At 38.6% G+C, this 17451-nt stretch overlaps 1 protein-coding gene across 5 annotated transcripts in view; it reads left to right on the forward strand.

Moving 5' to 3' along the window:
* Positions 1–17451, forward strand: part of PPARG (peroxisome proliferator activated receptor gamma) — a 143095-nt gene that overhangs the window by 6989 nt on the left and 118655 nt on the right. Inside the window, exon 1 of one of the 5 annotated variants that reach the window (XM_032841687.1) lies at positions 11467–11521. The exons of 1 other annotated variant lie outside the window; for it this stretch is intronic. The gene's annotated coding sequence lies outside the window, so the exon portion shown is untranslated. Of the gene's footprint in view, positions 1–11466; positions 11522–12390; positions 12484–17451 lie in introns of those variants that run through there. 3 more of the 5 variants (XM_032841688.1, XM_032841689.1, XM_032841686.1) reach the window with 3 other exon arrangements.

The raw sequence follows: 17451 nt of genomic DNA on the forward strand, positions 1-17451 counted from the left end.
TTTTGGCAAGATATCATCTTAAATAATGGCCCTTAAATACTTGAAAAGGCAGTTCTTCCCTCTCTTTATTGGGACTTGTACTCTCTACTTCATATGATAAAGAACAACATTAAAAATATGGCTTTATATTTTGAATTCTAAAAAAATTTTTTAGTTGTGCACAAGAAGTGCTCCCAAGTCAGGGAAGGAGAAAAGGAGCCAAGATTGGGAACCAGGAAGAGAATTTGGCATTATTTGAAATCTTCCATTTTTTGTAAGAAAAAACAATGTTCATGAAGAATTTGAGTGGTTAAGAATAAAACTTAAAATATCACCTAGGAGGCTTTCTCTCTCTCTCTCTCTCTCTCTCTCTCTCTCTCTTTCTTTCTTCCTTCTTTTATGGAGAGAGAGAAAGTATTGGGGAGGGGCAGAGAGAGAGAGAGAATCTCAAGCAGACTCCACACCCAGCATGGAGCCTGATGCCAGTTCGATCTCATGGACCTTGAGTTCATGACCTGAGCCAAAATCAAGAGTCAGTCAGCCACCCCAAAATATCATCTAGGATGCTTCTTAAGTCAAAAATTCATGAGTTCAACCATGTAGCTCTGATTAGTCTAGGAATCCTGGATTCCACCTTTCTAGGATTAGAAACAAGCACATAAACAAAACCAAGAACAAAACACTAAGTGTTTAATATACAGCCAGGTTTGAGAACCACTGATTATTGATTTATATATAGAAACTTTTTTGAATAATCCTGAAACTTAACAGTAAATACTTCTTTTATAAACAAATAAACAAGAAAAGTAGCCCCCCCAAAAAAAAATCACTGATGAAAATTTGCAGCTTAAACCACCACAAATACTTAGCATTAAAACGATTACTAACTTGCCAGAATTCTGGAACTTTTCTTAGAAGTAGTCACTAATTATATGACATTATTTGTATCAGATAATTTCTCTTTTTTCTCTGAAAATGGAAATAAGGACCTATTAAATCTATGGCTATTAGCCAGTATCTAATTTTTAGGTATCATAAACAGACAAAATTGCACTTGATCCATTGATTCATTTCCAAATATTTGTTGAGTACCTACTAGACACCAGGCACATAAGCATTTTTTATGTAAAGTATGATGATTTGGGGGTTCTTCCTGTTTGGAATAGAGTGTTATTTTCAATAGTAATTCAATAAATGTGCATTGACTCGCAGATTAAATTTAGTGCCAAAAATACTATTATTTGAGCTCTTTTGAAATCTACAAGAATGCTGTAAGAAAGTTGCATTGTTAGAACAAGTAAGTATCGGGAAATACCCTTGGTAGTGGTGGTACTTTAGTGATATAAAATATAAAAACTATTGGAGGATCATAATATAAAGTTGAACAGTACACAGACTCTCTTTTAAACCAAAAAAGCCAATCTAAAGGGACTGTATTACACACATTTAAACTAGAAACGTGCTTTTTGAGATTAATCATATAATTTTCAACCCAACTTGTGAAGAGAGGGCCAAAGGGTGATCCATTCTGGAAAATAATCCATTATAGTAAATCCATTATAATATTACAGTGAAATGAAGTGTTTGACTTTTAATCCAAGGTAGTAGACTAAGTACATATATTTACCAACCTTCACTACCATAAAACCCATTAAAATGATGAAGGCCACTGCTAGTTCCTAAAGTACTTCTGTGTGGATTAGAAAAAGTCCCTCACATTTGGGGCCAGTGTGTGGCTCAATCAGTTAGGCATCTGACTCTTGATTTTGGCTCAGGTCATGATCTCGGGGGTTGTGAGATTGAGCCTGACATCAGGTTCTGCTTAAGATTCTTTCTCCCTCACCCTCTGCTGCTCCCCCCTAAAAAAAAAAAGTCGCCCCTTCTTTCAGGTAGAATGAGTGTATGGCTAAGATTTTAGACCCTTTTTGTCCACTAGGCTGGCCTCTCTGGGCACAATTATAACAACCTGCTGAACCCCAAGAGTAACAGTGACATTACAAGGCAGGAGGGTGAAGAAGGGAAAAGTAAAAATATGCTAATTCTTATTCAGTAAAGGAAGGATATAAATTTTTTTTCTCAACATTTTAAAAATGGAAATTTAATTCCCATATCATAAAATTCAGCCTTTTAAATGAACAATTCAGTGGATTTTAGTATATTTAGTAAAGGCATCCAACCATCACCATTATCTAATTCCAGAATATTTCATCACCCCCCCCAAAGAAACTATACCCATTTACAATTTTTTATGTTCAGTAGCCAACGTGTAAGTATATCATTTGTTTTTGATGTAGTGTTCAATGACACATTAGTTGCATATAACCCTCAGTGCTTTATTTTCTCCTCTCCCATCTAATCTACTTTATGTCGCTATGCATTTGACTATTCTGAACATTTCATATAAATGGTGTTCAACGATATAAGGTCTTTTATGACTGACTTCTTTCACTTGGCCTAATTTTTTTGAGGCTCATATATTTCATAGCATGCAGCAGCCCCTCATTCATTTGTACTGCTGAATAATGTATATATACATCACCTTCTGTTTACCCATTCATTAGTTGCTGGACATCTGGATGGTTTCCACATTTTTGTTTCCTACAACCAACACTGTTATGAGCACCGGCATTCAAGTGGCTTGACTTTTTACAAAAAGCTTATATGACTTCTGTAATTTTTAAAGCGATTAGAAAGAAAAAGAAAAAAGTCATTATTTACATAAAAGTTCAAGGCTGTGATTTATTTTTCTTTTCTATTTTGTTTTTGTTTTTCCACTTGGATGTAAATATCTTTTCATTGTGTGGTCAGACTGACTTTGCCCATATATTATGATTGTTATTGATCTTATGGTTTATAAATGTTTGTTTTGTTTCATATGACATTACATGCATTAACTATGTAATAGAATATATTAAAACGTGTTTTTGAATGTCTGGAGATACTATAGGATTATACTGAATTACTGAAGTTTTACTGAAAGAATCAATGGATAATTACAGGACATTTAAAACAGAAAAATAGTTTGGGGAGGAAAAAATATCCATATATCCATGTTATGGTGGTAAGAAGAGAGGCTGCAAAGATATTAATGGCAACAAAGTATCACTCTTCAGTAAGTACAGGGTTCCCCTTAACTCCCTCCCCCACCTCCTCCCAAGAGTGTATAGCAGTTTCTAAATATAAACAGTTGACCCTTGAACTGTATAACTTTTTTTATAAATACAGTACAGTAACTGTAAATATATTTTCTCTTATGATTTTCTTAGTAACATTTTCTTTCCCTAGCTTATTTTATTGTAAGAATACAGCATATAATACATATAACATACCAAATATTTGTTCATGGACTATGATGTAATCAGTAAGGTTTGGGGAATCACTGCTACAAGCAGATTTTCAACTGCACAGGAGACCCTTAACCTCCACATTGTTAAAAGGTCAATGGTACATGCAATTCATGACCAACCAGTTACTCAAACATTTAAATTGCAGTAGAAATGCAAAACAGAAGGAAAGCCTATCCTGTACCAGACCGTCACCCCCAGACAGGTGTCACTCCCAAATGTCATGTCCTAGATGTATGAAAAAATGCCCCTTTAGGTTTCAGGCGCTTGAGAAATAGGCAATGCAGGTGCTGGAAAACCTCTTCTAGGCAAGGGGAAAAGGGAAATTCTATTACTAAAAAATCACAGTGGGAAGAGAATATCTAAAATAACTCTCATAGGAAGCACAGCTATGGAGCCCCAGGGTCAAACTTCCCCATCAGTCCTCAGACTCTGCTCAAAACAGAAATTGTGTATCATTAGTAGCTGTTCCCAGTGTCAAAAGCAAAGCTGCCCCATGGGTTCAAAAGTTCAAAACAAAATTACGTTTACAAAAACCAAAAAAAAACCTTAGGTAGCCAGTGACTACCTAAGTAAGGTTAAAATGAGTACAGAGCCTGGGGACTTACATACTAATCAATTTTGTAGGACCTAAATAATGAAAATACAACTTCTAAAGGTAATTGAGTCTATCACACTATTGATATTACAATAACAAAAATTTATTGAGCCCTTACCACTTGTCATGTAAGGCATACTATGAGCTAGGGCTACAACAGTGAATAGAAAACCCCTTCCTTAAGGGGTAAATGGGAAATCTCTGTATCTTAATGTTAATTTTGCTGTGAATCTAAAGCTGCTCTAAATAACAAAGTTTTACAAAAATCCCTACCTTCATGGAGTTTACAGTCTACTGTAGGGAGACAAACAATGAACAAAAGTTTAAGAACATAATTTCAGGTGGTATGAAAAAAAAGAAAACTGTTAGGAGAATAAAGAATAACAGTGATGGAAGACCTCTTGAGGTGACATTTGAATTATTTACTTAAAAATAGGCATGAGTTTGTAAATTAAACAGCCAGCAATCAATCATTCAACAGACATTAATAGCCCACTTACTTGATTTCAGGCATTTAGTGCGGGAGGTCTTTGGCATAAAAAAAGAAAAAAAAAATCAATAAATCATGGTTTCCATGTCAAGGCACTTGAATCTTAGTAGGAGAAGAGGGCCACTTCACCAACAACTTATACCAAAATACAACAGGTATTAGACTGAACTCTGTATACGCGGAGGAATAAGCAGAAGCTTGGAGGAACACAATTACTCCCAAGGAGGTCTTCCAGAAGGGAAGATTAGAGTCTTGCTGTTCTTCCTAACCTTTAGCCCACAACAATACTCATTTGTATGGTTCACATAAGGGAAGAGGAATGGAAAAGAAGTGGGCTGCCAGTGGCTGAAAGTGACCACCCCCGCCCAGAACTCTACCAACCCAGGCCCCTCCCAGCCACCCAAAAGCTTAGGGAACCAATATCTATCTGCTGAAATCTGTTCTTGGCACAGGTACACAAGGGTTGTTTTGCTTTTGTTTTTTATTTTGTGTTGTTGTTGTTATTACCAACTAAAACTACCATGCCTGTCTTTCCCAAGTTACTTGCCCATTTCTCAGCCTGAACATATTTATGTCCTTGGGTCTCTGGAACTCTGTAGCACACAGACAATGGTTCTCTCAGGAAGAAACACATTTTACAACTTACCAGTGATATAGCTGGAAAAAGTTCAGTAGAGGAACTTTTCTGATAAACCAAAAAGCTCCCAGAGTAAATCATTTGAACCAACTTCTACATAGAAGACTTAAGAACAACATTTTGAAACAGTTTGAAAGTTGTTGTTGTTTTTTTTTTTTTTTTAGATTTTTATTTATTTATTTGACAGACAGAGATCATAAGTAGGCAGAGAGGCAGGCAGAAAGAGAGGGGGAAGCAGGCTCCCTGCTGAGCAAAGAGCCTGATGCGGGGCTCAATCCCAGGACCCTGAGATCAGGACCTGAAGTGAAGGCAGAGGCTTAACCAACTGAGCTACCCAGGTGCCCCAACAGTTTGGAAGTTTTATGATGGAACGTGTTTGAGGGATTTGTTACAGAATTATATTGGAGAAGAGGGAGGTGAGTGAGGGTAAGAAGAAATGAGATTGGCCATAAACTGATCCCAGATTATGAATACAAGGGGGTTCATTTCTTATTCTGTCCCCTTCTGTATAGGGGGTTCATTTCCTATTCTGTCCACTTCTGTACTATGTCTAATCTTTTCCATCATAACAAGCGTTTGCTTTTTAGCTTTATATGACAAAGCCAGGGACCTATAAAATCATACAGGTGTCCTGAGAAAACCATTCTCATGCAGAAATCTGGAGTTCATGTTATTTTTAAATCTATTCATTATACTAGTGATTCTGTACATGCAAGAAAGGAAGGGTGTCCATGTAGATCAATGACTAAATAAGATATATATATATATATAGGAAAATATACTTCAAAAAGTATTTCCCCAAAAATGTATAGAAAATACCATTTAGGGGTGCCTGGGTGGCTCAGTTGGTTAAGCAGCTGCTTTCAGTTCAGGTCATGATCCCCTAGTCCTGGGACAGAACCCCACATCCGACTTCCTGCTCAGGAAGGAAGTCTGCTTTTCCCTCTCCCTCTGTCCCTACCCCCAATTGTGTGCACACGTACTCTCTCTCTCTCACACACACATAAATAAATAGAGAGAGAGAGAGAGAGAGAGAGCACGAGCAGGGAGGAGAGGGAGAAGCAGTTTCCTGGCAAGCAGGGAGCCCAACGCAGGACCTGAACTTTGATCCCAAGTTCCTGAGATCATGACCTGAGCTGAAGGCAGATGCTTAACCGACTGAGTCACCCAGGTGTCCCTAAATAAATAAAAACTTAAAAAAAAAAGAAAGAAAGAAAGAAAGAAAGAAAGAAAGAAAGAAAGAAAGAAAATACAATTTAGCATCCAAACTGTGCTTTAATATATTAATCAGTGATTATCAGAAAGAATGTTCTCAGGGCTTTCACCCAGTTGATAAACAACACTTACTGAGTTTCTCCCATCCAAGTACTAACCAGGCCTGACCCTGCTTAGCTTCCTAGATCAGACGAGATCGGGCGCGTTCAGGGTGGTATAGCCGTAGACAACACTTACTGAGTTTCTATATGGAGCCTGACTTGGCAATTTCTCACGTCATCTCACTGATGAGATTGTGGGAACATATTATATTTCCATTTTATAGACAAGGAAACAGTTTCAGAGAGAGCGAGTCTCCTGCCCAAGGTCACAATGAACAGAGATAACAGTCAAGGCTCTTTCCATTCTACCACTACTTGCTTCATGTTCTTGAAAGGAAAAGATGAATGGAAAATAGGACAAATTTCTCATTCTGTAAACTCTGCCATTCCAGGGTGACCAGGAGTTCTCTTCTTTCTGACATCTACTCACTCTACTTCCTACCTCTTGATACTTAGAAGCCAATGTGATATGTAAAGTGGGTCAATTTTTAGGAGAAAAAGTAGAGAAAAGTTGGCAAAGCAGGGCAAAACTCTCTTTTTTATTCTCTGGAAATCAGTGTTTCTGAACCTTTAAAAGATGTTTTCAAACCATTAAATTACTTTAAAATTTGAGTAGTCTAATTCAGAACTATTAAAATTACCAAATGGAATTTCCTTGGAATTAAATATCATTAAGTTCATAAGATGTTTACAAATAAAAAATAATTTCTAGAACAGATGAGTAAAAGAAAAATAGGGAGTTATTTCATTTAGTAGGAAAGAAAACAGTACTCTTGAAGAAATGGCTTTGAAATTATTTCTTTTAATTCTTCCAAATTATATTTTAAAAAGCTCAAAGTTGGGGTGCTAAATAAAGTACTAATTTGGCTATATTCTTTCATGGTTTTTAATTTGAGTCAACACATAGCTGCATATATTGTAACCTAATTATTTGTCTATAAGCGAGATTAATACTTATATTAAGAATGTCCCAGAAATTTTCTTATTCATAAGACAACCACTCAGAAATAGAAAGGTGACTTATGCAGAGCGGTATAATGAAAAGATCAATCACCTGGAGGTCAGAAGAAATGGGCTACAAGCCTGGTTGTGGTACTTAAGATCTTCTAACAAATGGGCAAGTAATTTAGTGAAGGGCAAGATAACAGGTGACAGAATAGGGAGAGGAAGAGTAAAGGACCTTAATCAAAGTCAAAGTAAAATTAGGAGATTGCAGGTAAAATTTTATAAGAAGTTCTAAAAATCATGTATGGGAACATAATAGAGTCATTCAAAAAGTGGCTGTATTTGTGAGTGTGTGTGTGTGTGTGTGTGTAACCTGTCTGGCATGTTGAACTGGTTGTAATTTTTTTAATTTTAAATTAAGATCTTCTAAATCTCCTGGGAATGTATGGTGTTTAGATATGACAAATGGTGTCTCAGATAAAAAGAAGGAACAAATGTCAGAGTCGTGATTGTACACAGCTGCCATGAATAAGTGACTCAATTGGATGATTGGAAACAGAGCACATTAATTTTCCTAAACCCAATATCCAAAATAGTTAAATATCACTGTTAATGCCAACACTCCATTTTGCCAAACCCTTGAAACATAAAAATGTCATTATTTTTTTAAATTTTGTTATTGAGATTTCTCCCTTAAGAAATAATATAACAGTAGCTAAAAATACCCGGGTTCTCAAAACAAAAACAAAAACAACCCAAAAAACCTGAGTTCTCTCACTCAAGCTAGTTTTAGTTGGAGGAAAATGCCAACCAATTCAGTTATGGTCACCTCCCACTACCAGATTTGTACTTCCTTCCCAATATAATAAACATAGTATGCAATTATGAACCTGGGAACAAAGTTCCCCTAGTTGGAAGAAAAGCAAATATGTTTGCAAATCTCGAATGAGGTAAATAGCTGAGGACTAATTGCAAAAAAATAAGTGCCACACAGGACCAAACATCAATAGTTGGAAGGTGTCCTTGTGGATGGGAAAAACTGAACCAAGGTACAATCTTTTATCTCTAGAAACTACAATATGGATTGGACTGCGTATGCATGCTGTTGTAGGGTGGAGACTATGTGCTGTTTATCATTTTATCCCTAGCACTTAGCAGAGGGCCTGGCACAAAATAAGCACTCAATAAATGTTTGTGGAATGAAAGAAATCTGCAACTGTAGCTTACACAGTGTTTTCTAATTTTTGAAAATATGGCCAACTGTAATAAACAACATTTTACACCAATTCCTGGTACTCACAAACACACATATACATAACATAAAAGTTAGGAAGTAATGCTTTTTAAATTTAGGAAGTACATTCTGATAGTTTCTGTTCTCTTCTGTTTTATTGGACTTTAAAAAATATATTGGTTATTACCCCCTGAATTGATTTAATAATCCACCAGTGAACCAAGACCAGTAGTTTTTATATTATTTCTATTTACATTGCTTAACTTACATTCTTAGGCTTTACTAACTATAGACCACTTTCAAAAATCACAGAATTTTTTTTTTAATCTAGGAGGATGTTTTGAAAGTATTCATATTCTAGTATTCAACTCTAAAATGTTGCACCAGTGCTGAGTTTACTCTTTTGGGATTCTCTTTGGTCAGTGACGTTAATTATGGGAATTTCCCCAATCAAAAGCAGATTTTCCCTACCTCACACCACGCACATTATTTAACTCAAAATAAATCACAGACCTAAACATAAGAGCTAAAACTATAAAACTCTTAGAATTTGGGAGTAAATTTTTATCACTCTGGATTAGGAACTGATGTGACACCAGAAGAAAAATAGGTAAGTTGGATTTCATTAAAATTAAAAATTCTTCTGTTTTAAATGATGCCAAGAGGAAAGTAAAAAGAACTTACTGGATGGAGGGAAATATTTGTTAATTATATATTTGATAAATAACTTGTATACAGAATATATAAACAAATCTTATAAATTAACAATAAAAATATAAATAACCCAATTTAAAGAGCAAAGGATTTTATTGGAATTTTCTTCAAGGAGGATATACAAATAGCCAATAAGCACATAAAAAGATGCTTATATGATGAGTCACTAGTGAACTACAAATCAAAATCACGGTGAGGTACCACTTCACACACATCAGGTTGGCTAAAATAAAAAAGACAATAACAAGTGTTAGCAAGAATGTGGAGAAATTGGAATCTACATACATGGCTGATAGGAATGTAGAATGGTGAAGCCACCTTGGAAAACAGGCTGGCAGTTCCTTAAAAAGTTAAACATAGCAATTCTGCTCCTAGGTACATACCCAAGAGAAATGAAAAACATGTGTACACAAAACCTTGATATGAATGTTCATAGCAGCATTATTCCTAAAAGTCAAAAGGTAGAAAAACCCTGAAAATTCATTAACAATGGATGGATAAACAAAATACAATATACCCATACAATGAAATATTACCTGACCATAAAAAAGAAAGAAATACCACATAGATGATATATACCACACAGAGGATACCACATAGATGAGCCTCAAAACATTGTGCTAAGTTCAAAGAAGCATGTCACAGAAGACATTATTGTATAGTTTCATTTGTATGATACATCCAAAATAGGTTAATTTATGGAGTGGGCTCAGTGGATTAGTGGTTAGTAGAGCTACAGGGAATGACTGCTAATGGGTAGGAGGTTTCTTCTGAAATGGTGATGGTGGTACAACTCTGTTAATAAACTGGCAAATACTGCATTATACATTTGAAGCCAGATTGGAACTCTGGAATGATCAAGAAGGATACATGCAGCACTTCTATGCCTGAGTGTAGAATGTTGAGCCCTGACAATCTGACTTACCCATACGACAGGCAAGGGATGGGGGGTGTCTTATGGTCAACAATTGTTCTCTCGAGTCCCTACAGAGCTGTACCTCTTCTTGTTTTGGGAAACAAGTAGAAGGACATGAATCTATTGACTTTACCTCTGAACCTTTTTAGAAGTGATACTCATCCTCACAAAATTGTACTTCAAAAATGAGAACCTTCTGCCCTAAAGGGAAAAGAACCAAGCATCCCCAAAGAGTTAAGATGTGAAAGGACTAGCGAGCATTCTGGACAAGCAATCAATAAGCTTCTTGAAATCAGTAACTTTATTCATCTTTGCTTCCTCAAGGAGGACCAGGCCGAGAACGGGATGCTCAGTACATGAGATGGGAAGGAGGGACAGAAGGTATGGCCTCAAGTCCAGAAGACCAGAGGCTTTCTTTCTTTCTTTTTTTTTGACCAGAGGCTTTCTGACTGGGCATCTGTGACCCCTCTTGGACGGGTCGACACGGAGAGCGGCACGAAAAGTAGCGGCCCGCAGGCTACGCAGTACATTTAGGAGGCAGCATGCCCCAAACTGCTTCTGCAACGTGAGAAGTTGAGATTCCCAAGCCCCGCGTTGTCCCCACCCCCACCCCACCCCATGTGTCCTGATCCCTCAGTGGAGGAAACACCGCTAAAGAATTCAAGAAATTCTGTTAATGAGTTTAAGAAATGCTTTTAATGATTAAAACTAAAACTCAGTCACCTTAAGGGACTAATGAGCACCGCTGTGAAGTACAAATGCAAAAGGGGGGCGCTGAAAGTGCGCAGCGCCATTGGGCCCTCAGCTAAAATCCAGATGATCCTAAATATGATTTAATTTTTTTAAAGAATGTCATTAAAAATAACAACTTGGAAAAAAGAAATCTCTCAGGGCGAAGGGTGAGGCACAGTGGAGTGGAGACGGAAGGCGGGCTCCGGAATCCCGCACCTCTGACTGATCCCAGACATGACCGTGGGCACCTCTTTAAGCTCTGTCCAGGTGCCGGCTCGGTAAAATGGGACCATTTCTGGGCCGCCTCCCAGCGGCAGCTGGGAGAAACAAGCGAGGCCGGATCGAGTGGGCGCGCGCCAAGGCAACCCCCGCGGCCAGGAGCCCTACTGTGCGCCACGCGGCTGGCGCCCCGCGCCGCGCGCTCCCAGCCCCCGCCTCGCGCCCGCCCCCGCGCGGCGCCGCGCCCGCCCCCGGCCCGGCTCGGCCTCGGGCAGGCGGGGCCGACCGCACTCGGAGCGGTAACCCGCGTCCGCGCCCGTGCCCGCGTCGGAGTCGCCGCCTGGGGCGCTCGGGTCGGCCGCCGGGACGCCGGAGCTGGGCGCTGCCGCCGCCGCAGGTCAGTGTTGGGGTGCGGGGCGGCGCTGGGGGCATGGAGGGTGGGGAAGCGTCGAGGGGTCGGGGCCCGAGGAGGGCCGGGGCTGCGGCGTCGAGGTCGGAGGGGACCGGGGCGGACAGGTCCCGGCTGAGGGTCGCGGACGCGCTGAGGTGTCCCGGCACAGAGCGAGCCGGCCGGGCGGTGGAGGGCATGGGCTGCACGCGAGACGCGCCACAGAGAGCGGCGGCCGCGCACCGGGACACGCCGGGCGTGCGTCCGGCGCTCCCGGGACAGGCTCCTTCGAGGGAGCGACTGGTCGGGGTCTGAGAGAACCGGGGACCTCCCGAGTCCCCAGCGGGGGTGCGCAGGCGTTCGGGAGGCGCTCGAGGGGAACTTTGGGACCGAAACGCGGGCTCCGGTGCCTCTCCGTACCGCTGCCGCGGAGTCTCGTGCTCGGTCTCTAGAGCCCTGGCGGCGGTCTCTGTGAGGGTCGGGGTGACAGATAAGCGAGGGGCACCCTCGAGGTCACCTAGCCCCGGTGCCCTTGAGCGCTGAGCTGGCCGTCAGCCTAGTGGAGAGGCTGGGATGTGGGCCGGATTCCCCGTGGTTGTAGGGGATGGAGAAGGCGTGCGTCCCCCGCCCCACCCCCGTGTTTGGAAAGGTGGCATCGCCGGGCTGGGGGTTCCCACACGTGCCGCGCCTCACTGCGCGCTCTGTGTACTCTCCCTGAGGTAGCGAGAGGCAGGTAGCTTAAACAGAAAGCACAGGCCCCTGAATGCAGGGGGTGGGAAATGGGTGTGTGGTTGTGGTACTGTCTGCCTCGGTATTTGGGGAGGAGCCTAAGGTAAGGAGGCAGAAACTGGGAGTAACCTATTCGCTGCTTTTATATAAGGTCAGTTGTTAGGTAAAGAAGGGGCCTTTACCTCTGCTGGTGTTCAGAAGGCTGCATTTCTAAATTCTTCTTGTTAGCTTCCGTTGCTTAGGTGAGTCGCCTCACTCTGATTGCGTTTTGTTGAAATGTGTTGGTGTGTCCAAAATTTGCGAGATGATGATGACGACGATTGTAGTATATCGTTAGAATTTGGCTGTGCTCTTGTTTGAGCCTAAGAATCGAAATCACTTGGGTCTAAGGATAATTCACCATTGTCTTGGGAAAAGTAGTGTCAGTTTTAGGAGAAATAAAGTAAAAAAAAAATAGTGATCTGTCAGGGAGAAGTTAAAGTTTGTTTTTCCTTTTCAAGTTTGGGGGATGAAATGTAAAATTAATTTTGTTTATATTATCTGAAAACAAAACCAGGAAAGATGCTGAACTGAGTTGCAGGAACCCTACTGCTGGAGAAGCTCCTCATTTTGAAGTACATTATTTTAATGTCAGCTGTTTTTTATCATTCATGAAACAGATTTTAACCAGAGATGTTGAGAGAACAGTGAAATAACTTACTCTTTAAAAGTACCCAGGCACATCTTTTCCCACAAATCTCAGGTGTGCTCTGGCAGTCTCCCATCTATAGCTAAGGGATCGATCACTGACTGAAAGTGGAACCAAACTGATGAGTTAGATGATTTAGGAAACCCTTCTGGCATAGAGATTGACATAGACATCACCTGGGGCTTCTCTCTTAAAGAAGTACTTCGCACTCTTATGAATGTTTTATGGGAGACACACATGTTACCAGTTAGCATTCTGAGGGATGTTTCAAGAGAACCTGTTCAAGTTTTAACATAATTTTTTTGTGTTGTCTGTTTTCAGTCAGATTCACAGATTCATTCTGCAGTTAATATAGTGCCATAGTATTCTTTAATAATTAAAATTTAAAACTAATGTCATGTTAGCCAAAAAAATGAAGTTTGTTACTAAACCATCTGTTTTTGCCTACTGAGTACTTCACATAATTTTTCTCCTTTATTTATATTAGATGATATGTGATACTTCACTTGCTAATAATTATATCTTTAAACATCTTAGAATCAACTAGTGACCATCTCAATCTTTTATAATTCACTGGGACAGGAAAAAAAGTGGTTATTTCATTTTTAAATAAAAATTCTTTTTCACATTGAATAGTTTCTAGTCTTTTAACAGCATGGCATTGTTGGCGTATAAAGATTTGAAGAACTCTGGGCTAAGACTTTTGGGCATTGTTTTTTCATTCTTTTAAATTTAAAAGAATGTAATTTTTAAAAAGTAAAACTCAAGTGTCCACTAGCATCATATTCTTTATTACACTTAAAATATTTTGAAAATATTTTTGTGATTGGTTATTTTTAATAATTACAGTTTTCTTTAAAGGGATAAATTTCCTTAGTGTTCGCTTCTCTATATATTTCAGAATTACGTTTAAACAATATGTCATAATTTTAAAAAATCACTATTAATTTCAAAATCCTCTGACATTTAAAATTTATACAAGAGACAAAGTCCGACTTTAGGAATATGAATTAGAAGTGCAATACAGATCACAGCTAATTGCTTTTAGTAAGTTAGAGGACTATAAACAAATACTTATTTTCTCTCTTCTGTAATTCTCTGAAAATAAGATGTTTGCCACTAATCTTAACTATGAAGATAATTATGCATGTGAAAGCTGTGTGACAGCCGCTGCTGTGAAAACGTACACCAGTATTGATATATTTCATTTAGTTTTTAGATTGTGAAGTGGTTAATAACAAGAGACTTTCATGAAGCATGGAAAAAGTGTTAAATTAATACTTTACAAATGTTTTCCTATATTTTTACTTCTTTCACAGGATGTATGTATGTATCTATATGCTAATGGATAACACAGAAAATGTCATCCTTCTAATTTGTGGGTGACCTGATGAATTCATTTTCACTTGAACTTGGGAATATATGTCCTAAGGTGTAGCAAAATGTGCTAGAAAACATTTTTGGTCTCACAGGTTTCCACTAAATAAATACCAGATGTAGAGGATTTTTAAAAAATCACTAATCAAGAAAACTTGTTTTAAGTCGCAAGTCTATAAATGTAAACATATGCTCCCCACCTTAAAAACAAACTGAACTTCTAAGTTGCTTTTCTTATTTTTCCTAGCAGATCCCAATGTTAGGGTAGTTGAGGCCTAAAAACAACAAAAAGGGCAGCGGTTTAAAGTGCTTATGAAGGTCCTTTGAAACTGATATAATTTAACTCCACCAAAGTACCGTAAGATCTGTGAATAGCCATCTTGAAAGTGTAGACAGCTCCTACATATCATACTTCAGTTAGTTTCATAAGATTCTAGATAAAAATTTTAAATTGACAATTATTTGAAATCTTCCTAAAGTTTCTTATTTACTATTTGTATTTTATCACAATACAGAGGTATATTTTGAGAAGTTATATGGCATATGTTTTAGAGCTTATTTAATAAAAATGTCGTGTTTTAATATTTATTTACCTAAAATACTTACATTAGTTGTTAGAAGGAAATTGATTCAAATACAATAGGCCATATTTTGGAGATAACTTTTGTAGATGTTAAGCCAGAAACTGTCACCAATAGTAGTATAAAGTATACAGTATATACATGTATTATTTGTTTTTTTTTTTAAGTTTACATAAGAAATATTTTTCTTCAAAAATCAATACATATCAACATTTTAATACTGAATATTTAATTCAGAATATAAATGTTTACATTTCTCACAGTTTAGTTATTACAATGGGGTGAGTCACTTGTACTTTTTCTCCCCTCCCATTGCTAAGCAGGCCCGACCCTGCTTAGTTTCCAAGATCAGATGAGCTCCCACGTAGTTAGGGTGGTAATGGCCATCTACTTTCTGACTGTCCATGTCCTCATCTGTGAAATGGGAAAAGTATTGCAATTACTGTTCTATGCTTTTTTTTTTAGTATGATTTTAAAACTTTATCAGCAAAACTGTGTATCTTAAAAGATATGACCTTGCCCTGAATTTAACTGAGTAGATATTTTAAAGAGAACCTTCATGGGTATTCATGTCAACTCTTCTACAAATGCTGATGGTTCACTTTGGCACAAATTTTGAGATCATTGTTAAGAATGAACTGAAGAGGGGTGCCTGGGTGGTTTAGTCAGTTGAACAACTGACTCTTGATCTCAGCTCAGGTCTTTATCTTAGGGTTTGAGTTCAAGCTTTTGGGCTCCACACTGGGCGTGGAGCATACTTAAAAAAAAACCCACAATAATAAAGAATGAGCTAAAGATAATGTTTGCTGGGGGGTGATCAATCTATTAAATGTTTCTGGAAATAATTCATATTCAATTTAAAATTGTATTTCCTATTTCCTGGTGATTTTGGATAAAAAAATCAGATGACTATTTTTTGTTGTTGTTATTGTTTTACTGTTATTTGTGAGTCCTTTGTAGACACGATTTGAATCCTCTTTTGTCAACATTGCATGTCTATTGCGGTCTAGGAGTAGATTGTGCTTTTATTTGATAAAGTTCTGTTCTTTATGTATTTTTATGGCGCACGCTGTGGGTACTTAATGTATGTTACCCAGGAGCAGGTTTGTTTTATCATGAGGCCTATGAACCTTCGGATCAAATGACAATTCGGTATCTTAGACTAAAAGACTAAACAGTGACATGTACTTGTAAAAACTGGGTTTTTTCCTAACAAGCTATAACCAAAAATAGGCTTACAGAAGCTTGAAACTGAGGATGCCTCTTAATAGCCCCCCCAGTTTACTAGTAGGGCATAATTGGACAAGCATGTAATTAATCATGCATCATCCAAATACTCATTTTAAATTTTACTTACAAATTATTAATTAATGCATTTTATTGTGAAGCGTCTCCTCTACAAGAAAGTAAGGGACTGGGATCCAGGTCTGAACCCCATTCTGTTCCTAGAATGTGGAGCTGCAGAGCCCATGTAGGGACATGACTAAAGGGGTGAGGAGACAGAGGGCAAAGAAAGGTTTAGGCCAGTGCCTATAGGTGAGTGTTCCCTTTTCCATGGGTTCCCTTTTGGGGTGGGGAGTAGGGAGCAATATTAGCGTCTGCTCTCGTCATAGTAGCTGCGCTTTCTCAGTCATGGCTGTAGCTTCAGCTCTTCCAGGGACCAGGCCGTTCTCAATTTGAAAATCTTTTTTGTGACCAGGTGTACTGAGTCCCTTCTCCCCACTGTGATTTCTTAGATATGAAGGAATGAAATGATGTCATCAGTTCATGCAACAAGAATCAATGAAAATTGAGACTTAAAACTTCATGATCGGGATTTAAACTAGATCATACAATGTTTTAGTTCAGTTTGATTCAGTATCTGTTTAGGAAACATTTTTATTCCTCTTCATGGCTTTTAGAAAATAAATTCATTGCTAATTTAACTGATTCACTATTTTAAGAAAACACTCTGACTTGTAGACTCATCTAAGAGAGAGAGTTAACAATGTGGATAAGACTTACTGAGACTGGGGTGCCTGGATGGTTCAGTTGTTAGGTGTCTGCCTTTGGCTCAGGTCATGATCTCAGGATCCTGAGATTGAGCCCCGAATTGGGCTCCCTGCTCACTGGGGAGCTCCCTCTCCCACTCCCGCTGCCACTCACAAGCTCCCCCTGCTTGTACAGGCTGCCCCCACTGTCTCAAATAAATAAAATCTTAAAAAAAAAAAAAAAAAAAAGGCTTACTGAGACAAATTTTCTGACCTTCTGGAAAGAGTTCATATTAGCATAAACCTGGGGTGTGAATTCCTTCACAGTTTACCACAGATAAGGAGAAGGGAGATAGGAGGGAGGTAGAAAAACAGGGAAATACCCTGAGTAGGAGTATAAGAGATCTGTGTTGGTCAACTCCCACAATCATCAGATTGTAGTTACTGTGCGTAGACCTCAAATATAAGGTTGGTTTCTAAGAATTTACTCTGTTCCTCAATGACTTCATAGAGTTTTAAAATAGCTTTAAATTCTAAAGTTGCCACCTAGCACTGTTATTCTCTCTGGCTGTAAAAGTTGCCTCAGGGGAGAAT

Source organism: Lontra canadensis, unplaced genomic scaffold, assembly GCF_010015895.1.
Source record: "Lontra canadensis isolate GAN:19392208 unplaced genomic scaffold, GSC_riverotter_1.0 scaffold124, whole genome shotgun sequence".
NCBI lineage: Eukaryota > Metazoa > Chordata > Mammalia > Carnivora > Mustelidae > Lontra > Lontra canadensis.